Source organism: Mus musculus, chromosome 1 (genome assembly GCF_000001635.26).
Source record: "Mus musculus strain C57BL/6J chromosome 1, GRCm38.p6 C57BL/6J".
NCBI classification, from domain to species: domain Eukaryota; kingdom Metazoa; phylum Chordata; class Mammalia; order Rodentia; family Muridae; genus Mus; species Mus musculus.
Genome location: NC_000067.6, coordinates 60,556,359 through 60,569,178, shown reverse-complemented (window position 1 = coordinate 60,569,178; position 12,820 = coordinate 60,556,359). Strand labels below are relative to the sequence as shown.

The window sequence follows — 12,820 nt, the reverse complement described above, 5'->3', positions numbered from 1 at the left end:
CATAGTTTCTTTTCACAGCAATGGAAACCCTGAGACACACTTCAAAGAGTTTATTCTTTATTATAAAGTGCAAACTCCTTAGTGTAGCACATGAGCTCTTGATTAATACAGTCCTTTCTACCATTCCCCACCTATCTGAACCTTCTCTGCATCTGTCCAGAAGAGCTGTATTTACTTGGGAGTAGCCTCGAGGGCATGGTAATACTACTAATGCTCACACACCTGCACAGACATTGCTGCCTTTCTCTAGAGTGCCTGTTCCCTCCTTATCTGGCGAGCTCCTGCCTGTCAGTCATCAAACGTGTAGTTTATCTTCACTGGGTAGGCTTTCCTGATCTGGGAATAGACTAATTTTCTAATACTGGCTTGCCTATCTCCTTTATCTAGCAGTCTGTGATTTCTGGGGGCTGGAGGCATCAAGTCTTTCTTGTTTTTACATTATTACCCCTTAGTTGGAGCCCAATAGACTCTAATTAAGTGAATAGATTATTTCATGGTTTAATGAGAACCTGCTTATTTTTCTCAATGGTAGAAAGTGACTGTTTTCTAAGATTCATCTTAACCAACCTAAGCACTTGTTGGGAAGAGCTGGCTGAGAGCTATCTAAAGAGCACTCAGGAGCCTATTTTGTAAGGAAGTTTCTGTAAAAGTGAGACTCTTCCTTGTAATGTGTTCAGTCTAGTAATAACATTTGACAACAATAGGTTATTTACTAGGTTTGGGCACCTAGGTATGCTTAATCTCAATAAACTTAGTCACAAGGGAATGAAGAGGCTCCAGATAACATTTGTATGCATTGCTGATTAAAAAATTCAAAGCATTTGTTATTTATACAAAGGTCTACAGTAGATACTGCATGGGGTATGAACTGAATATGATATGATATTCATTAAGAGAATATAGTGTGCTGAAATAATTACAGGTAACAAATGATGACTGAGTTCAACAGGGAAGAGAGGTCACAGGTACTGGACACTTCCACCATTTTTAGTTTATGAGATGATGTTATTTTACACGAGATTATTGAAGACCTACTAAATTTAAAATACAAAAAATGCACTTATTTCCTAAGTACAAGTATCTCAAGTGTGAAACAGACAATAATTGTATTGGACAGTTCTAAATACCAGTTTGAAACAGATTGTGCAGCAGTTTGGAAAAGACTACTAAAAGACTGAAACTACTTGGAACTCTTCAAGAATATCAGGAAGTAGAATGCAATTAGTCAAACTGGGATTTGATCCTACACTAGAGGAGTGAATACTCATTCTTAGAAAGATCGCCAGAATTTCGGAAATAGGTTATTTATGGGTTTTTTTTTTTTCCTTTTATTTTTTTGGTGAAAATTCAAGATACAGAAACAGTTAAAGAACAGACAAGAAGACATAGAAAAAAAAGAATGCTGGACGTTCAATGCAGCCAATTCCAGACCATAGCTCAATTTCTTCAATGCTAACAAAGTACATAGCCAAGCAAAGGTAATTTAATACTACTTTTCCTTTCCTTTGATCAACTTTACATGAAGGTCATAATAAGGACGTAAATCGAAAGAAATCTAAGTCTGCCTAAGTCAAAACTGCATTAAGATAAGCAGCATTTGAGTAATTTGGAGCTTGGAATCAAACCCAGTATTTTAAGTGTAGTACTCAGGGAATACAGCTCAGGGCTCAGGAAAGTTCGCCAACACCCTTGCTGAGAACAAATTCAATAAGGGAGAACAGAAACCAGGGACACAGATGAACAGGCTCTGACGTGAAAAAGGTAAAGATGAATGGAATAATGTCTGATCCCTGAAAGCTTTCCTTACACTGCACGAAACTGCAGAGTTTAAGCTAAAATGGGATTTCCTAGGGCAGTGCTCCCAGATTTCAACAATAGTAGGCGAGTGCCTGAGGAAGCCCAGGGTTGGTTCTGGAGACGACACATGCGGCAGGCAAAGGCTCCCAGCCCGGACAGGTCTGCTCGTCCGCCCTCAGTCTCCCAAGACCCTGGGACCCGAGTGATTGGGCAGGCTTCACGGGAAGGGCCACGGCGGGCGGGACCGCGGCGGGATTTTCCTCTCCGCTCATTCATTCTCTGATTCATTGGTTCCTGGAGGCGACTCACACGGACGCGCGCTGGAAAGGCAGGGCGCGGAGGACGGCCGCGGCTGGGTGCGGCCCGGCGCCTGAGGGGCGGCCGGTTGGGTGGGGGTGGGGGGTGCGGCTGTCCAGGCCGGGAGGGGCGCGCGCGTGCGCGCGTGCCGGGGAGCAGGAGAGGCGCGCGGCCGCCTGCGCCGGAAGTGAGCGGTGGCCGCGGCGGGGAGCGCGCGGTCAGGCGCAAGTCGGTCCGCCCTTGGGCCGCGCGGCCCTCAGCCCCGCCCAGTGTGCCGGGGCAGGACGCGCGGGCTCTGTGATCCGCGCCGCGGGGCTCTGCGGCCGCCCCGCCCAGTCCCCGCCGACGCCCGCTCTGTGGGTCGGTCAGTCAGTCGCCGAGCGCGCGCCGCGGGAGCTGCGGGCGCTCTCAGCGTTCGGGAGAGGAGCGTCGCCCCTGGAGAGGCGGCGGCGGCGGCGACTGGAGGCGCGAGCAGCTGCTGCCTAGCGCAGGGCTCCGGGAGGGCCGAGGGGCTGCCACGGTGAGTGCTCCGCCACCTGGCCCTCGAGGTCCGGGAAAGGAGAGGTCTGGGTGCCCGGGAGGCGCTGCCGTCTCCATTTGCCCGGCGCCCGGCGTGGCCCTCCGAGCGAGTGCGGACGGCTGCAGCCCGGGGCGCGGTCCTTGCCGGTCAGGCTCTCAGCGTTGGGCTGAGCCCCGCCAGGCGGCCTGCGGTGGGTAGGGGGTCGGCGGGGCCTGGGTTGCACCCCGCGCCCCTCGGGGCTGCACCGTGCAGACAATGAGACCTGGGGCCGCCTGGGGAGGTGCGGCAGGGCTGATACTCCGCACTAGGGCGCCGGTGGCCGGGGACCGCGGGTGGAAAGGGACTGGCTCCCGGTAGCCGCAGAAACCGATGGCTGGGTGCGGGATTGTTCTAGCTTCCATGCCCTGCCTGCTTTCATAGATGAGTTCACTGCAGAGATTTAGAAAGGCGGGGCGCCTTCTGTGTCTTCTAATTAAGCCGGCAAAGTAATTGCTCTAGTGCTTTTTAGCTCCATCTCATCTTTCCGCGTACATTCCCGCCGGAAATCCAAACTGCAATTCAGTGGAGGACGGCAGAAAGAGGGAAGGCTGCCTAATAGTGTTGGTTAGGTTGCCTTCGTTTTAAGACACCTGAAAGATACCCTTTTCCTATTCAGGGGTTGTCTTAGGCTGGCCCCCCTGTGTGAACTGGAAACTACTTGATCCTTATGTATCAGAGTGAAATAGGAGCTTTGGGAAATGGTATGAGTTGCATGTTTCCTGTGTGTTGCATTTCATACATTTTATGGGAAGAACAGTTTGGGTGGACGCTGCCTGCAGCATTTCTCATGGAGAAGTGGAGAGCCGCCCAAGTAGGTAAAGTCCTCCCTAAAGGAACTGTAAAGGTAGCGGGCTAGGGCTGAGGCATCATTCGATTATTAAACGGTGGTATTGTGTTCGTAAGAATATTGAAGTGAGCACACAGTCACAGAAACCTCCTCAGGTATAGTGGGAGACACTTCTACAACACTTGAGTGGTGGAAACAGTGCGTTAGAACAGAGTAAAGTCACATTCCATGCGCTAGAATAGGCTAGCAACGTGATAGTGGACAAGCAAGCCGATAACTATGCAGTAGTTCCCTGCCGGTAAGCAGCAGTACTCCACCTGTTTTCCTTTCTAGCCTGTTGTCAAGAAGATTGAATAAGAAAATGTATGCAAAATTGGTAGCCCCTTGCTTGTCTCTGAGATGCTCAGTACGTGTTAAATTCCTTTTCCTCCTGCTGAGGGCGGAGTGTCTCCTGAGAGGGAGGGTCAGAAGTGAATGTTGGCAACAGTGAGTTGTTGAGGCATGTGTAGCATAAGACAGCAAAGAAAAGGTTGATTCTACATTGAGAGGTCAGTGGGGGGGGGGGGGGGGGATCTGTAAGCTGCCAGTATAAAGTGGAGCCTTTTAAAAGGTTGAATAATACTTCATTTTTAAAACAACGTTTTATTGTTATGTATTAATTATACATAATACTGGGTCTCATCATGATCTTTTCATACATGTGCATCATATATTTGAATTTCAACAGGACGGGCAAGATTTTAACAGTATAGACTGGGAGAAGAAGACATTTCACATGTTAGGTGGTAATTATCCCTTCGCATGAGCCGGACATGGTGGGTGGATCTTTCCTGTAGTCTGCACTGGGGAGGCTGAGGCAGGAAGATTGACGTGAAGTCCAGGTCAGCCTGGATTACACAATGAGAGCCCATCTGAAAAACCATCAAACCACGTAAAAAATAAAATACAAATCAAACCACATAAAAAATAAAAGTAAAATCCAAATTCTCTAAGTAAAATCCTAGAGAGAATTCTCTAAGTAGAATCCTAGAGAGGTGGCAAAATAAGGACACTTTTTAAAACCCTTTGTTGAGTTTGTTCCAGACACCAGTTACAGATAGCTCAGTTGAAGTAAGTACAAAATGTCTACAAAGGTTTGTAAGTGATTGGTTTTTCACCAGACATTTTGTGGTATGGGATTGCTGCTCACTTGTGTTTGATTTTAGTAAAGAGCAATGTGTAGCTGTTTCTTTGTGATGAATATTAGCTCTATTTAGTATTCCACACAGACTCTTGACTCAGGTCTCTCTCACTGAGATTATTAATTTAGTGTCTGGCTGACAGTAGTGGAGAGGTAAGCATCTTTGGATAATGACTTCACAATTTTTAACACTTTGTTTTCTGGCTAGATCTTTTTAACTGTTATCTTTGAGGATAATTGTGTTATTTTTTTGTTTTTTGTTGAGTTTTGGCTCTCTCCAAATAAATAAGTAAATAAATGTTAGTGGACTAGAAACAAGGATAATAGATTCTGCGATACACATTTGCTTATTGACTTTGGCTTGGAAATCATTGAATGTCAATATTGATATTAATCCCAAACTCTTATTTCTTTAGGAAAAGTGATATTAATGGAGTAAGATATGTAACCTCAGGCTAATTATTTTGAATTCTTAGTTTCATTACCTATTAAATAGGAAGTTTGGAGTTACTGGTTTTCATTTGTTATTTCTTACTGACCTTAAGGATTTTAAGGATCTTAGTGTATTAACAAGAGCCTGTATTTGAGAGGGAGGCTGAGATGGGAGGATACTGAGTTTGAGGGTGGCCTACATAATGAGATTTTGCCTCAAAACAAAACAAAGGGAGTAATTTAATTTTGATGAAGGGCTTTTAAGGTTCTACAGACATTTGACCTAAATGTCATAAAAACGTTTGGAGATACAACTCAGTGGGAGAGCAGTTACCAAACACATAAGGGCCTGGGTTTTATACTTAGCACAAAACCAAAGTCTGACTTGTATGCTTGAAGTCAGGAGCATTACATTGAAATCAGAGCATATGAAAAGCTAAGGCAGAAGGGTTAAGGCTAGCTTAGGTTATATATTGAGGTCCTGACTCACAAAAATGTTTTAAAATTATAATAATAAAAAACTGTTACTAAATACTTTGTACTACTTTGAGTGCTTCCTATGTATTGAATTATTTATTCCTTACCATGCCTCTAAGAAGAAGGTCTCATTAATCTAGAAAACAAGCAGAAGTAGTAAATTACTTTCTTAAAGATTGCACAGCTCTATAGTAAACAGCTATTTAAAACTAGGCAGCCTAATTCTTGTATTCTTACCACCTTCCTATGCTACCATGTAGACAACTAACACCTTCTCCCCCCCTTCCTGTTTTAAAGTATGCTAAAGTTTTTATACATCTTAGCCATTTAAAGCATTAATTGTTAACTTTCAATGGCATTAAATATGTTTGTGTTATTGTGTAACTGTTACATTGTCCATTTCCAGAACTTTTTCACAATCCCAAACTGAAGTTCAACCTGTTAAACAGTAACTTCTCATCTACCACTGCAACTTCTAGTAGCCACTTTTTTACTTTGTCTCTTTGCCTTGAACACTATGGGTGCTTTCTGATAGTGTAGTCATTGTTTTATTGTTGTTGTTCTTGGGCTTTTCTTTTTTTAATCCAGACTCTTACCTTGTAGCCCAGGCTGGACTGGAACTCACTGTGTAGATCAGGTTGACTTAGCTAATCACTTTAGCATGTTTATTTAAGTTCTTTTTAACACACTAAAAACTGAATGACCTACAGACTAATAAGGCTTGTGAATTTTAAACACTTGATAGGAAACTTCATAGACTGAAGACTTTTTATTAGTCTTGTGTACTATTTATTTAATTGTCCCAATAGTTGATTACTGTGGCTAGTGCCATAGTATTCAATTAAATAATCAGAACCAAACATTTCAATGAAGGTTGTATTCATCCTGTTTGTCATTGTTAAAAACAACAATGAGCATTCAACAATAAATTCTGATATCTTATAAATATTTTGTAGTTCATTGTGCTTCTTTTATTTCTACTCTTCTTTTTTGTTTGTTCGCTTGTGTTCTGTGACAGGATTTTTCTTTGTAGCCCTGAATCTCTTAGAACTTGCTCTGTAGACCAGGCTGGCCTCAAACTCAGAGATCTTCCTGCCTCTGTCTCTTGAGTCCAGGGATTAAAGGCTGCTACAAGTGTTTCCTAATTTGCCTTGTGTCTTAGTCACTGTTCTAATGCTGTGAAGGGATGCCATGACCAAGCCAACTTGTAAAAGAAGCATTTAATTGGATGCTTGCTAACAGTTCCAGAGGCTTACTACATTATCATCATGATGGGGAGCATGGTGGCATGAAGGCAGACATGGTGCTAGAGAAATAACTTGAGAGAGCTACATCCTGATCCACAGGCAGCAGGCAGAGAAATGCTGGGCCTCGGAAGGGCTTTTGAAACCTCAAACCATCCCCCAGCCCAACAGTGATGAATTTCTTCCAACAAGGCCACACCTTTCTAGCCGAACCCTTCCAAACAGTGTCACTACTAATGACTAAACATTCAAAAATATGAGCCTATGGGAATGTATTCTTATTCAAACCATTATATTCCACTCCTTGGCCTCCATAGGCTTATAGCCATACCATGGTAAAAAAAAAAAAAAAGATGCATTCAGTCCAACTTAAAAAAGTATCACAGGCTCCTCAATACTGTCTAAAACCCAAAGATTAAAGTCTCTTTTGAGACTCATGGCAATCTTTAACTCCTTGTTAAACAAAATCAAAGTGAAGATCACATACTTCTAACAAGCAGTGACACAGAATAACTATTTCCATTCTAAAAAGGAGGAAAGGGAACACAACGAGGAAATACTGGACCTAAGCAACACCAGAAACCAGCAAAGCAAACTCTAAATTCTGCATCTTGTCTGATATCAAAGGGTTCTTTGAATCTCTAACTTCTTTGATGACTGCAGTACTCCTGTCTGTTGGGCTGACTCCATACAGGTGTGTAGCTTTTCTTGGCAGTTATCTCTTCACAGCTTCATGCAATATGTAAGGACATACCTGACACATGCCTGGCCTCAGCAACTTTCCCTGGAAGGAGATTGTACAACCCCTTTCTTGTATCCTTTCTTCTAAAGCCAGAACCACATGGTGAAGCTGCTGAATTCTGCTGCTTGATGGGATTGGAACTCCATTCCCTCTTCAGTAGATTATGCATCAGGTTTCTGTTGGTGATGGTTTCATTCATTACTTAAGTGTTCCTTTAATTCTTTCTCACAAGCTGAAAGCTTAGTTGGGTGGAGTCTTGCTCTGAGGTCTCCATTCCCTTTATTCCATTTAACATCAGGTTTTTCTTTTCATCTTTTTCTCCTTAGCTCTGTTATACTTACTGGCACTGGCGTCCTCCTCAAACTGTACATTTTTTTTTATTTCTCTTTGTCCAGCTTGTTATAGATCTGCACAAGAGTGATTACTAACAACCATATGACACAGTCAATACTAGGCTGCCTTGAAATCTTTGCCAATCCCAAGCTCTTCAGTATAGCTTTAGGCAGATTTTTTAGGACAAGAGGAAAAACAGTAACAAGTCTGCCAGAATGTCAGTAGAATGCTTCCTAGACCACTTACTACCATTATTCCCCCTCTGAAACATCTTGAGCTGGGCCTCCACCGTTCAGATCACCCTGTGTACTGTCTTCCATGTTTCTAATAGGATAGCACATTAAGCTCCACTTCAAGTATCCAACCACTTTTCTAGTTGAGTTCCAAAGTCTTCCATATTTCTTCAACAAACAGCATGCTTAGGCCTGTCATAAAAGTACCCCACTCCCAGTAACAACTTTGTCTTAATCACTGTTCTGGTGCTATGAAGAGACACCATGACCAAGACAACTCTTATAAAAGGGAGCATGGTAGCAGGCAGGCATGGTGCTGGAGAAGTAAATGAGAACAGCATCCTAACTGCAAGTCTGAACCTGCCATAGGCTTTTGAAACCTTAAAGCCCACCCCCAATAGCACATGTGTCCAGCAAGGCCACACCTTCTCCAGCAAGACCTCACCTCCTAAGCATTCAAATATATGAGCCTATAGAGGCCATTCTTTTCAGACCATTACACTGTGTTAGCTGTTATTAAGTATCGCTATTAAGACAATTTTTGAAAGAGAAAATTAACTTTTTTGGTCAAGGGTTTAGTGTACTTGAGTATCCTGAGACTGAACAGTGAACAGCTGTTACCAAGTCAGACATGGTAGTACACACCTATAATCCCAGGACTCTTGGAGGATCACAAGTTTAGCACCAGCATGGGCTATGTAAGTTTCAAAATCATAGCAAAACCAAAACAATTAGCTGCTGACAAAACCAGGCATCTGCCTCCTTGCAACTTTATCTGGGTAAAATTAAATTTTTATAAAAATAAGTATGTTACTTAGGTGGTTGCAAGATTGTAACTAATATTTCTAACTTACAATGTCTCGAATTGATAATAAATTAATATCAGTTATTAGAACATAAAATAGCCACTAGCATAATTTAGCCAGTTGAGTCACTGCCTGAGGTATTATCAGATTTCATCTGGCAAAGCTGTGAGATATCAGAAAATTCAGGTTATGTGATCTTTAAAGCATCGTCCTGTGTTCTGATTGCTATTTTAATATGATACCACACTTTGAGAATGAATCTTTAAAGCACATCACTATTTAGCTTTTTTAAAATACTTTTTACTGGTAATACAATGCATAGTTTCTCTGCTTTAGGTGGAGCTAAGCATATAGAGAAATCAGAGATAGACATTCTTTTCTCAAAAATAGAATGTCAAGGTACAAGAAGAATCAATAGAGAATGTAACTGTCTTCAAAGAGACTAAAATAGAACTAAAGTGGAAAAGAAGTAAGGAGATTGGATTTGGAAAGGAAGACAATTATTTGGTAAGAAAAAACAAAACAAAATACTAAAATTTAGTAGATCCTTCTTGATTGATGTCTTAGTGTGTAAGCCCCTGGGTCAAAAAATGAAGATACCTGATGAAAGTTTGGACATATAAATTTAGTAATAGGCTGAGTTATTGTTTGTTTGTAGAGGTCTTGCCTAGGCTTGTTAAAAAAAAAAAAGACTTCTGCAGAAATGTTCATTCACGGTCTCAAACTGGAAGCAGCACAATTGCTCATTACTGAAGCTATATTAAGCAATCTATTGCAGGTCACTTGTACATACAATAGAATATTACCTAGCAATAAAAAGCAACTATCAATATATGCAATGACATGAATGAACCTTTAAAATAGCATCCTCACTAAAAAAAATAAAAAATAAAAAAATAAAAAATTAATAAAAAAGCTGGGTATAAAACCCTACATAGGTCAGATACAATTAATATAGATAGAAGTTACAGGGACATTACCTGTGGTGAAGCAAGTATGACTAGAAATATAAGGCGTGTATATTTAGGACATGTTTTATATCCTCTTAGGAGTGCTGAAGAAAATGCTGTGTGTATCACTGTGGACTTGCAAAAAATTTCAAGTCTATTAAACAACACTGAACTGTTGAATTAAATACTTAGTGAGTAACTGTGCTAGGGATAGAATTCAGGGCCATTGCCAGACAAGTGCTCTACCACTGAACTACAGCTCTATCCCTAAGAGGCACTTAAAACATTTTTTTATATTTCTGTAAATTTTTTATGTGTATGAGTAAACACATAATTTTTGTGTGCCATGTTTGTGCTTGGTGCCTACAGAGGTCATAAGAGGGCAGTAGATCCCCTAGAACTAGAATTAAAAATAGTTGCAAACCATCATGCGTTTACTGGGAACTAAACTTGGATCCTCTACAAGAATAGGACACTGAGGACTGGAGAGATGGCTCTGCGGTTGAGAGCACTGACTGCTCTTCCAGAGGTCCTGAGTTCAATTCCCAGCAACCACGTGGTGGCTCACAACCATCTGTAATGGGATCTGATGCCCTCTTCTGGTCTGTCTGAAGAAAGCAAGGGTGGTGTGCTCATATACATAAAATAAATAAATAAATCTTAAAAAAAAAAAGGACACCAAACCATATTTCCATTCCCACCTTTTCTATATTGTTAAGTCATTTGAGAGGTAACTATGTAAGACTTTTGCTTAATTTTAAAATTCGGTGTTCTTTTTCTTTTGGATTGTAACAGTTCTTTATGTTCTAAATAAAAATTATTTATCTAGAAATATTTTCTCTTAATTTGGTACTCGCCTGCTTTTGTTTATTTATTTTGTGACAGGAACTTGCTATGTATCCCAGAATGACTTCAAATTCATGGTAATCCTTTTGTCTCAGCCTTCTATGTACCAAGATTAACAATGGGTGTCACCTTGTGCCTGCTTACCTTTTAAATAGTTTTAATAATGGACTTTATCAAGATTGTTACTTTTTCCTTTTATGACTATAGGCATTTTCTGTGTCCTAATAAATTCCTATATCAAAGTTGAAAATATATTTCTACATTTTCTCTTGTATGAGCTTTATAACTTTATTTCTTGCATTCATGCTATAATTCACTTCAAATTAATTTTTTATTATGGTACAATGTGAAAATTGAAGCTCTCCTCTCTCCTTTATGTCCAATTATTTCAATATTTTTCAAAAAATACTTTTTTCTTGACTTACCTTGACTTGTTTTGAAATCATCTGATTATGTAAGTGTGGATTAATTCATGAGCTCTATTACAATAGTTATAATAATTCCCTACCCTTTTTTTCCAGTATTATTTTAAATATAATTATTTTGAAGTCAAGTAGACTGAGCCCTTCAATCTTTTCATGATTATTTTGACTATTTTTTTATCATATATATTTTAGAATCCCCTTCTTTGATTTATTTATTTTTTATGATGCTGGGAGTTGAACCATTGAGCTACATTTCTAATTTCATCTTGTTAATTTCTGTTTTTTCGAATGCATTTTTCTTTTAATGTTGATTGTAAATACATCAACTTCCTAGATTAGTTTGGAAAGAACTTAAAAAATACTGTATTTTCTAATACAGTGACTTTGTACATCTGTATATTTTTTAATTTCTCAACACTGTTCTTATATTTTTTCATATGTAACATTTTATTACAATGTTACATAAACATTGTGTGCTGCCCTGTCTCTACCATTTCCTACATTGGAAATCATCCTTTATACAAAGTTTCTCTTTGCAGTATAAATTAAGATTTAGTATGAAGATTTCCCAAGTGATAACTTTATCTGATGCATTGAAGAACAGGACTATTAACTATTCTGATGTCACAGTACTAGAAATAGAAACTTAAACTGTCTTCAGAAATGTAAAACTAAAGATACTTTCAGGGCTGGGCATTAGCTCCTAAATATTTAAAATTAGAAGTTTAAAGCTGTGTTAAATTGTTAAATCTTTTGGTTTGTGTGGCTTTGAATACTAATTTAAATGGGCTATGTATCTTTCTTTCTTTTTTTTTTTTGGTCAACTTAATACAAGCCAGTGTTATCTAGGAAAAGGAAAAAGTGGGGAAAAAATTTCATCACATTGCTTGTACACAAGTCAATGGGACCTTTTCTTGAGTAATTGATATGGTAGGGCCTGGTCTGCTGGCAGGGGGATGCCATCGGGGCGTGTGATCCTGGGGTATGTAAGAAAGCAAACTGAACAAGCTAGAGCAGACAAAGTAGTGATAGCTTGCTTCCCTGGCTTCTGCTTCAGTCCTTCCCTCCAGATTCTTTCCTCCCGGTTCTTGGCCTGACTTTTCTGTAAGGAGAAATAAGCCCTTCTCTCCCCAAGATGCTTTCAGTTGTGGTGTGCGACAAGCACTAGAATCCTAACTAGGACACCTGACATGGTCTGATCTTTTTAAGAAAATTTAAATTAATTAATTTATTTGTGTGTGTGTATGGGGGCAAGGTATCAGAACAACTTTTGTGAGTCAGGTTTCCCTTCTACCATATGGATTTAGGGGAGCTAACTCAAATCTTTGGGCTTGGTGGCAAATGCCTTTACACACTAAGCCATTTTGCTAGCTTTTCAGAATCTAAAGAAAAATAGTCTTACAAATTTAATTGAAATGTATATTTTCACCAATTAATTTACAATTTATGGTTTGCTTTTTTCTTATACTAATATTAACACAGAGTAATGTACTGTCGTGGTAAATCTCCAACCCAAATATGCCCCGGCAATGAAAATACAACCCAATTAATAGGCATACATGCTGTGCGCCTCCATTGGGCAGATCTACCACTACACTACCATCTTCCCCATCTATGAAACTTGCGGTTTCTCCAGGCCCAGTGCTTCTGCTCTGCTTTCCTTCTCCTCCTCCTCCTTTGGCCTCCATCATGCTTTGCTTGCCTGTTTTCTC

The 12,820-nt window shown here is 40.4% G+C and overlaps 1 protein-coding gene across 10 annotated transcripts in view; it reads left to right on the top strand.

Moving 5' to 3' along the window:
- Positions 1-2,104: 2,104 nt before the first annotated feature.
- Raph1 (Ras association (RalGDS/AF-6) and pleckstrin homology domains 1) overlaps positions 2,105-12,820 on the top strand; it is a 95,895-nt gene continuing 85,179 nt past the window's right edge. For 9 of the 10 annotated variants that reach the window (XR_373268.2, XM_017312876.2, XM_030243573.1 and 6 more), the window contains exon 1: positions 2,105-2,614. The gene's annotated coding sequence lies outside the window, so the exon portion shown is untranslated. The remainder of the gene's footprint in view (positions 2,615-12,820) is intronic. The other variant, NM_001045513.3, reaches the window with a different exon arrangement.